Genomic DNA, 10,410 nt, shown 5'->3' on the forward strand with positions numbered 1-10,410 from the left:
GCTTCTCACAGCTAAAATTACATGGGGGGGAAAGGACAAAGCAGTTATCATCTTATCTTACAACTTCATATCATCTTATCATAAAACTTACAGCTTATCTTATGACTAGCAAGAACTAGGAACACATTGGTTGGCTGGTCAAACCTTTTGGGATTTGCAGGGCTGGGGTAGAATTTTGCATATTTGGTCTTTGTATCTTTTTTCTTTTCTTTTAATGATATGCTCTAAGCATTCGGGAAGTAAGAGAAGTTTTGTCTCCTGTATCTCCATATTTGATGACACTTGGAGATATTTAGTAACTGTAGAATCCTCTATTTAATTGTCAAAATGGATGTCAAACCTTGAGGGCATCACGTCTCTAAGCCCACTTTAACCACACAAATATGTTTGATTAGTGAACACAGGGTTTAAGAAAAATACAGAAACCACATCCACTTGACGGTCACAACCTGCAGACATTGAAAAACATATGGAATAAAGATAAAAAGCATTCTGATTGGTAACAAAATATTCCTGAGAGTTTACAAAGTCCAATGGAGCACTGGAAAGAGCAGGGATAATAAGTGTTTCTGGAGAGCAACATACAAACACTTTCCCTTTAGTAGGGAATTTGAAACATGTTCAGACAAATGGGTTTTGCCATGTATCATCCTGCCGAGCTTTTTAAGGCCTTCCAGGTGTGCTGCTATACCTGCATATTAAGGAACTGCCAGGTAAAAAGGAATGCTTTTTGCATTTGTGAGCAATGCTCACAGTACACTGCTCAAAAAGGGGTTTCTGTAGTTTGCCCCTCATAGTATTAAAGGTCAAGGATGGCAAGGAGCCAAAAACAGCTGTTTCCTTTCCACAGAAAACAAATGTACTGAGCTGTCCACCCACATTTCAGGCAGCTGGGGAAGATTTACAGTATGGAAACACAGGCTAAAGAGGGCAATCCTGCAACAGGAGTACTGCAGCAGATCCAGGCACAAGAAGAGCTATGGCTGAAGGTTTCTCTCAGTCAGAAGAGTTCTTAGTTGGCTATGAAAATGAACAAAATTCAGAACAACTTCTTCAGTACAGTCCCTTCACTCCAGTCAGGAAAAAACACAACCCAAAACTCAGGCAAACACCCAGATCCTGAAGTGTTGTTTGAATGTTGTTTGAAGGGTCAGAATGAGAACTTCCAAACAGCCAAATTAAAAAGAATAAAACAAAACGCACAATCAAAAAAAAAAAAAAAAAAAAAAAAAGAGAGAAAAAAACCACCCAAACAAGCCTTTTTTAGAGTTACTCAGAACTGAGAAAATTCTGTGCAAATGGCTGTAAAGGAGGAAATGAACATTTTCTGGTTTAATTTATTACCAGCACTATAATTACACCAGCAGGATTTTTGCTAGAAAATGACATTAACATCACAGAGAGCATTCTGCAGGTCAAGTATCCCTGTTCAGTATTTCAAGCTCTAGACTAATTTTTGGTTTGACACAGGAAAGGCTTCCCTGAGCAGCTTTATTTCCCAACGACTTCAAACGATTACAGTTTCTCAACTCTATGCTTTTGCTTTTCCAAGTCCAGAGTGGAGACAGCTCCCTTATTATCTCACAGCACTGTTAGCAGATCAATAATTGCAAAATCCTGACTTCATCAAATCAAACGTGCTGTAAGTAACTGTGTGAACTTTCTGTAGCACTTGAGCTCTCTCAATACATGGTTTTACCCCTCTTCTGCCAGTCAACACTGTCCTCCACCAAATGAACAGCACAAATTCAGCTCATCCCACATCACACACACAGGGGCTGAGAAGTCAAAGGTTGTAATAGATGTGGGTGCTGCAAAAATATTTCATTTTTAAATCCCTATCTGCAATTTGGTTTGGTTCAAATTATTTCCAAAGTCATAATCCCAACTCTTCAGAAATAATTTTGCTTTTCAGTTATCTGGGAAGAAAGCCAGCCTTAGCAGGAATGGCATAATGATGTCAAGAGAAGGGACAACTTTGTCAGAGGCAAGAAAATTTACCTTCAGTTTACCATCACCTCTAACAAGGTGCTTCTTGCTCAAATCAGAGATTCAGCACTGTGCTGGTTTATGGAGCAAAAAATAATTTTTAAAAAGTGTCTAGGGATGAAATACACTTCTTACAAGTGGAGTTGAGAAAGGAAATAGTGAGCCAGGAATAATCTGAGGTATTACTATTAATCACTTGCACAGCAGCACGGTTTGAAATAAATTATTTATGGGACTTTCTTTCAAACAGTGACTAAAATTATTTCCAAGACCAACAAAGCTGATGCAGGCAAGATGACGGGTCTCCTTCCTCACCTGAGGCTTACAGTGAAGCCTTTCAGCCTTATCCTTCAGGGCACATCTCAAAACACAGAATCTCACAAAATAAGGTTATTGCACAAGCAGAATTAGGCTGCAAAGGACCAGGAGCATTCCCCTCCCACATCCTCTTGCAAGGCCTGCCCTGAAATGGAAATCAGCAGTCCTTTATAGACTTGCTCCATCTCTCCCCAGAGGGGTTGACAATTAAGCAGGGCAGGCAAGGCCCCACAAAGCCTCTCACTTTGTCAAAGCAAACTTCTTTCCCAAAGGATGGCAAGGACACATTGCCTGCCCAGGAGGGGCAGAGGACTCATTTCAACAAGCTCACAGCACATAGTAGAGCCACAAGTTTCATTTCCCAGTATTTACAATTCTACTCTGTTTTGGAGAATACATAAAAATTATTTTTTCACTGCATTTAATTCTTCTCCCACCTGTTCCAATCACCATCTATTTCAACTCTCACAAATCAACTTCAGGTATTTTTCTGCCTGCATTTAGGAGCATCAGAAATACCAAAACACAAAGCAACTCAGAAAAGCCCTTAGCCACCTCTGACAAGAGTCAAGCCACATTGCTCAACCCCCTTAAATAATGAAGTCGAAATCTGAAAAGAGACAATACAGTTTGAAGCTTTTAAAGTGCCAACAGCATCTCCAAAAGGACTTTTTAGGGTACACAAAGATACTTTATTCCCTACAATCTCTGTCTGCAGTGAACAAGGCATTTTTGTGCCTCCTGTAGCTTGTTACCTTCTCCCCAAGCACTTCAGTTTTCAAGTGGGAAGCATCACCCATAGCATCAGTGAGTCCCCCTAGAATATTTTTTATTTATCCTTTAGTCTGGCCAAAACACCCTTCACATAAGATCCTTCATCGATCCCTAACTTTTCTTGCTAAAACTCTTTCAGAAGTGTTCTTGTCTCTCCACTAAAATAAAAAAATAAGCCTCTTGTCACTCCTCTACCCCTTTCTGACAGCCTTCTAAACGTCCTCCACTGATTTTCCCTGCAAGCTTTCCCTTGCTCTAGGCAACGCCCTCCATCTACTTCTACTTCTCTTCTCATGCCCAATATTCCTTCCTTCCAGGCTTTTGAAAACTCCATATTGCTAAAGACTTCACAGCTGTGCAATTTGCACTGTCTAGCACTATTTACTGACAGTAAATAATCAAATTACTAACTTCTGGAACCATTTCCATTACATGCCATCCACAATGCTAAAGCTTCGGGTGAAGTTTCTGCAGAGAAGATTCCATGCTCTGGAACTTTCTCCTTAGCACAAACACTCCCACTGAAGCAGCAGTTAGAATGCCCGCTTGATGTTTCACCGGGAACTTGAGATGACAAGTACTCTCCCCAAGAGCTCAAAGTAATCCCTGTCTCGGGATAATAGAAGTCATGCCAGAAGAGATGTGGGGGGGGAAATATCCCACCACCCAACCAGTTTGTGAGTTTAAAAAGTAGGGATCATGAACCAGCCAGGAGCAGAACTGGGCTCATCACATTTATCAACTTTGAAGTATCACCTAAAGCCAGGCATGGCACAAGATGACATTTTGCAGTCATTCCAATAAAACCTTCCCTTCCCAACGAAATTCTGATTTATGACCAAGACTGCTACTCCAACCAAGCTTTGAAGTGTGTGAGAGGTGCTTTCTACTACTGAAGATTAAAAGAAAAAAGCAGAGTTAAAACTACTTATCCTCTAAAGGAGAGTTAACCCCCTTTATTTTCAGCCTAGCAAGAGAAAACAGGAAAAGGCACCTCTTCTAGCCCAAAATCTTAGAAGGGCAGGGACAGAAGTCGTTCTCTGCCTTTTCTTGGCAATGTCCAGAGGCAGGAATGTGTGGTGGTGCAGTCATTGAGGACTTCACTTAAGAAACACTCAGGACAGCAAATTCCACCTTTATGAGCCACACAAAGGAGCTGATTCAAGGGGGTTGGGGGAAGTTCGAATCATCTGCAAACGACACAGTCGAATTTATTGCTCCCCAGATTCCAGTCTGACACTCTTCCTGCTCCAAATATAATCGCCAAAATCTGATTTCAATAATTTGTAAATACATGTGGAAGCTCTTCCCCATCTGCAGGTTAATTGGTGACTCATTTCACAGCATTGCTGAAGGATTTATGCTCTTCCCTTCTTACTGCTGCTGAATTCATCACTCCATTCTGCTGCGCCAGTAAGCTTTTCCACGCCAGCACTGGCTCATCTGTTGCCATAGCAGCCACTAGAAACAGAATGCAACGTTAACAAAAGATTATTCGCCCCCTCCCCCCCGTAATTTATTTGTATGCAAGTAACCCACTGAGAGCTGACAATAGCAATGACTTGTCATTCACTCTACAGCAAAAGGGCTTTTTTTACTTTTTTTCCCACACATGTGCTACCAAAAATAATTAAAATTCCTCTGAAGGGGAGAAAAAAATCCTAAACTGTTTAGGATTAAGGAAATGCAGTAGCAGATCTATATAGGATGCTGATTTGGAATTAGAGCTTGGAAGAAAGAGGCTTAACACATACACTGCTTGAATATCCCTCTCCAGAAAGCTTTTCACTATTTTCAACAGCACCATTAGAACCATTGAGAGGCTAAACCATGGAAAAAAGCTAATTCCAAGTATTTATATCTAACTAAAAACCTATGGGAAAAGGAAAGCAAGCTAACTAGAGAAAGACAAAGCCATTTGAAAGGTACCTGCTCCTGATGTGCCCGTTACTAGCACAAGTTGAATTCAGCTGTTGAGTTATTAATTCCTGTAAGAACTGCTTGGGTAAAAGGAGCTGTTTACAGATCGTGAGAGACAACAATTAAAGTTAATTATATCCTGGTTCAGGTGCCTCTGGTGTCTCAGAAAACAGACCAGATGGCAGGACCCACCATTCCGGAGCAAAGCTCTCTGCCTGGCCACATCCATGGCAAAACCCTGAGCTAGATACAGAACCTGGAAGAGAGTTCTGGTCAAAACATTCCAGGTCACCTCCAATTCGTTGCCTCCCAGGTCTAGAAGATCTGGTATCTCACACACATCTCTAAGACATCTGCAGCCTATGCCAAACCTTGGAATTTAATACCAAAATGAGAAATCCCAGTATTTTCAAGGCATAATGGCCACCTTGGCTGAAAGATCTTATGCTGCCTTTAAGTGGATTTAGAACTTAATATATTAAACAAATTGTAAATTAACCAACACTAAAAAAGGAAGAGTGGAACATTAAGAGAAATCAGAGCAGAACACTAAACAATGCTTTAGGTAAATGTATTCACAGCGTGTGGTTTGTGGTTCTTAATGGATTGCTATAAACATATACACACAGTCCTACGCTATTGTGATGCAGTTCTTCCAAAGACAACGCGGACTAGAGGCACACCTGGTTTTCAGCTCCAGTAAAAATTCATAAAGATGTATCAGTTTAAGGCAACTGGCCCATGAAACTCACGATTTTGGTCTTCTTTTTAGAATGGGAGCAGGAACAGCCCTTCAGACACCTTTAGTTTGCAATAAATGACAACTCAGATGTGCCTGGTGCCTCCTCATGAGGACACGTGCAGGGCAGTGCTGGGAGGCACCAACCCACAGTGGCATCACTGCAAAGCATCTTCGGGTCTCCTGCTCTGCAGATATCCAATGCATATCAAGAAAAATGAGAGAGCACCATGCTCAGCTAAATTCCATCGCATCCCTCATCGCTATTCTCCATCAAAGACTTTACAATTTAAATCTAAGGGGCAAGTCAGCAATATTGGCTACCAACCTCCACCCCAAATTTCTCATAAAGAGAGGATAATATTTATTCTATTTATTTTTCCAGCCATCACATACAAGGTGGTCACTTATAGGAATCTGATTCCAGGGAAGGCAATGGATTGAAACCTCATTACAGAGAACCTCTGCAAGAGAGATGGGAGTACTCCACTTCCTGCTCCACCATAACTGCAAAGCCATAACCGCAAGGTTTTATGTATTTTGTGTATGTACTCTGCAAAAGAACAAAATAAGACGTAGCCGAACAGTCAGGATTTAAAATACCAGGAAATAAAAAATATAAAAATAAACATGCCAAAAGACTTTGGAAAAAGGATTAGTTATACGTGACTCCTGCAGCTTAACCACCACAGATTGTTGTTGTTAAATCATCTTAAAACTGGAAGCTGCAGCAGCCTGTTAAGCAGCATTCAAACAATTTAAAGCAGTTTTACAGCTAAAGTAGTTCTTCGTGAGCTTCTTTATACCATATATATATATATTAAAAAAAAAAAAAAAAATATATATATATATATATATATATATATGAAAGAGTAGTATTTAAACTAAAGAACAAGGACCTGAGAACTAGAACATCAACTGTCTTATGCTGGGGAGCAATTCTCTATAAACATTTATTTGGCGAAATCTCATGAGCCAGGTGTAGGTAACTGAGTGATTGACTTCAGTTAAATATCTGTGTTTTAGATTAAAAAACAATCCCAAAATGAAGTGACACCAGGACAGCCCTTGGCAGACAATGCCTCAAAACAAGGATGATGCTGCAAAGTTGAATACATTTTAAATATCCGTCTGGGAATAAACAGAGAATGAAAATAATCATTTGCCAGCCCAGAAATTCAATTTTTAGGTGGAACAATTTCTATACTTTGCTTAGAGCTCCCTTTGGAACATTCTGCAGTTATTAGTCTCCCCATTATTTGATTCTAAGTATCAAATATGCAACATATGAATTAAAATACTCCCCAAAGAAAATGAGTGTTATCGTGGCATACCTTCTGACTAATCAATTTCCTAAACAGCTCAATTAGAGAAAGCCTTTGAAATGCCAGATGAATTTGGGATGATTAGTTTGCCAATAATCAATGCTTTCATATCTGCTGGAGCTTTTAAAACCCGAAGTGTGCTGTGCAAAATCATAATGGAGGAGCTGCTGGAGGTTTATGTTTGAAGTAATGCAGAGAAACATTTGATTTCGAGCCTCCAGGCTCCATTTTCCAAGACTCACTTGGTTTTATGAGCAGCTTAGCGCCTGTGCTGAGCATTTCTACACACACAGCAGGAGGAAAAGGGCACGTGGGAACCCTCACTTGTAGCTGCAGATCAGGGAGGAGGAACTTCATGCAATAAACAAAAATTATTGCAAGCCCCAGAATAAACAAGTATTTGAAGCTGAAATAAGCATCTGATCCAACCTACAATCCCACCTTTGCCCAAGTCAGAGTTTATTTTGATGTCACCAACAGCAGCTGGAGGAAAGCCAGGAAAGAAAGGAAATATACAGATTTTTTTCCCCAAGTAATAATTCAAAATTCTTTTCTATGAGCTCTGTGTGCCCAGTGCTTCTCTGGTCTTTGAATATAAAGTTCTCCTGAAACTTTCAGTGGAAGCAGAAAGCAATGCTAAATTTCAAGACAATAATGAGAATTCTCCCCTCAATATATATCCTTGTTCTATTTTTTCTGTAACTGAGGACATCCCTTTGCATCATAAATTGCCACCACTGTTTTGCTCTAACATCCATGGAAAACAAATCATAACTACAACATGCTAAAAACAGAGACAGGTCTCCAAAGTTATTAATTTAAAAAGTTCATCTTGCTTAAAGTATTTGCTGTAAGGCATAAATTACTCTATTTTTTAAAAAGACTTTTAATGCCATGATTTATTCAATGTGGCTATAGGGTGAAACATTGAGTCTCCAAAAACACTGAAACGAAGTGGACTACTAAAATCTGCTTCCAATACACACAAACACACATTTCACTAATTTAATAATCTAATAACCTCAGTAAAACCTAAAGACACTCCAGGATGCAGCACTAAGGAAGAGTAAATACAATATTCTGGCTCTATTACCCGTTTCCATTTGTGCTTGCCAAATGCACAGGGCCAATTCCAAACAGCAATACACATAAAGTAGGCTGTTCTCAAAGGAATTCAAAGAGACAAGTATGCTCTTTTGCAATTCAATAACCCACTTTTTCTCACGCTCAAGTGGTGACCTCCTCATAAATACACAAGTCGCTGAAGAGAAGGTACAGCCAAAATCCAGCATTTGTCAGATAAAATAATCTATATTTAAAGAGGCAAGACCAGACAAGAAGCTTCCAATTTTTGTTCTAATAAAAGGAGAAAGAAGGTGGAAAAACGGAACTAGAGTTGTGGCCTGAACTCATACAGATGTTCAACATCTCTTGATGAGTAGAGGAAAGTCAGCACAGTGGAGTCACTCAAACCTGGCAGGTTTCTGACTGAAACTCTCCCTCATCACTTGAGCTATGAATGTTCTTCCTGCTCAGACTGAACCCAAACCACCTTTTTTCCCATATGTTATCGTGGCGAAGTCATTTCTATATAGTGCAACAACAGAAATGGGGAAGAACTATGAAGTTTCCTGTTCAGAAAAGAAAAGGAAATATATAAATCTTAAAAGGTAACAAAGAAGAATAACCAAGCATGGGGAAAATGCCCTTTTACTCCTAGAAGTACAGAGCAATGGTATAATTGACAAAATGCAATAATATCCTGGTTTACATCCCACTTCAGCTCAGCATATGCTTCAAGTTAAATCTATGCACTCCCTCGAACCCATGGGGCTGTGCTGATGGCTCAGCAGTGTTGGAGCACTGTCCTAAATCAAGTGCATCTGCAACTTCAGTGAGTAGTGGGAACGAAGCAAATTGTTGCTGAAATGTTTGGCTTTCTGCACCTCCAGAAGTGTGAAGGCTTGTAAAGGGAGCTGAGCAAAACCCACTCACTTGAAAGCTTTCCCTTTCCCATGAAGTCAGCATAGCTCATCCCCAGAGCTGGAAAGGGCTGAGCCTGGAGCACAGCCTGGGCCGGCCAGCTTCTCTTCTACTTCGATAAACCAGACAAAGGATTTTTAAAAATGCATTTTTAAAAACAAGATGGTCAAATTATTTAACTTGATCACCACTTGGTTTATTAGCAAAGAAACTATAAAAAGTCTTTAAATAAAACTGTGTGAGGAAGATACAGCCCTAAAGTCCTGTTGGTCTTGAATGCAAAATTCCAATGACAGTGACTTTATTTTTTCTGAAATGCTGTCAAAAACATTGTTCCCCATCCCCTCCATGCATTTTAAAAGTTTCTGAATGAAACTTATGTATGAATTATGAGAAAGAGCTCAATTAAATGATTCAAAACACTCATTAATGAAGGCTGCAACTAACCTGTCAGAAAACGTAAGTGAATCACCAACAGCTCAACAATAGGAAAACAAGTGGGTTTCAGGTGTTGGCTCAAGCATCCTCACAGCCACAAAATGACTCCTTTAGACAGTGAATTAAAAACATCTTTCTTTGACTCAGGTCCATCATCCTAAATAATATTCTACAACACATCCTCCTGGTACTTACATAGGACCCAGGAAAACGATGACTGAAACTGTCATTATTGACACCTGCCTGATCCTTCTCTCTCTGTTTAAAGCTGACAAGATCTTACATAGGAAATTTCAGCTATACATGAAAGCACTGTACTTTTCTCAGGCCACAAGTTATCTTCTTGAAAGCTTCTTGAAGCTTTTAAGGGAATAACAAGAAGGGGAAAAACCAAAAAGCACCACAATAAAATCAGTCAGAGGCAGAAAAAATTAATTTGTTTTTAAAACTACCTTGAGCCAGGGATTTTTTTCCACTGTATCATTTCAAGCTGTGTCATGTTCATTCCACTAAGTTCTGCAAACCTTACATCACAAGGCATGTAATGAATGCTTTCTTCTCAAAGGAGAAAGACATTTAAAAGCAGTGTACAAAATTAGTAATGCCAAGGTTTGTGGCTTCAATCCTGTATGGACCATTCACTTAGAGCTACACTTCATAACCCAGGTGGGTCCCTTCCAATTCAGAATATTCTGCAATTCTTTGAAAAGTGGTGCGCTTTAACAATTCTAAAAAGAAACAACCAATGATCATCAACACCCATGAAAAGTGAAAAAATCCTTGTAAAAATTCTCTCCAAAAGGCAGATAACTATGAAATCCTCTGGGGGGAGATTAAACAGATAAATAAATTGATAAACAATACTATTTGTAGCATCTTGCTTGCCATACCAAAGATTTTTTGGTCCTAACAAATCTCCATTTA

This window comes from Vidua chalybeata, chromosome 23 (assembly GCF_026979565.1).
Source record: "Vidua chalybeata isolate OUT-0048 chromosome 23, bVidCha1 merged haplotype, whole genome shotgun sequence".
Lineage (NCBI taxonomy): Eukaryota > Metazoa > Chordata > Aves > Passeriformes > Viduidae > Vidua > Vidua chalybeata.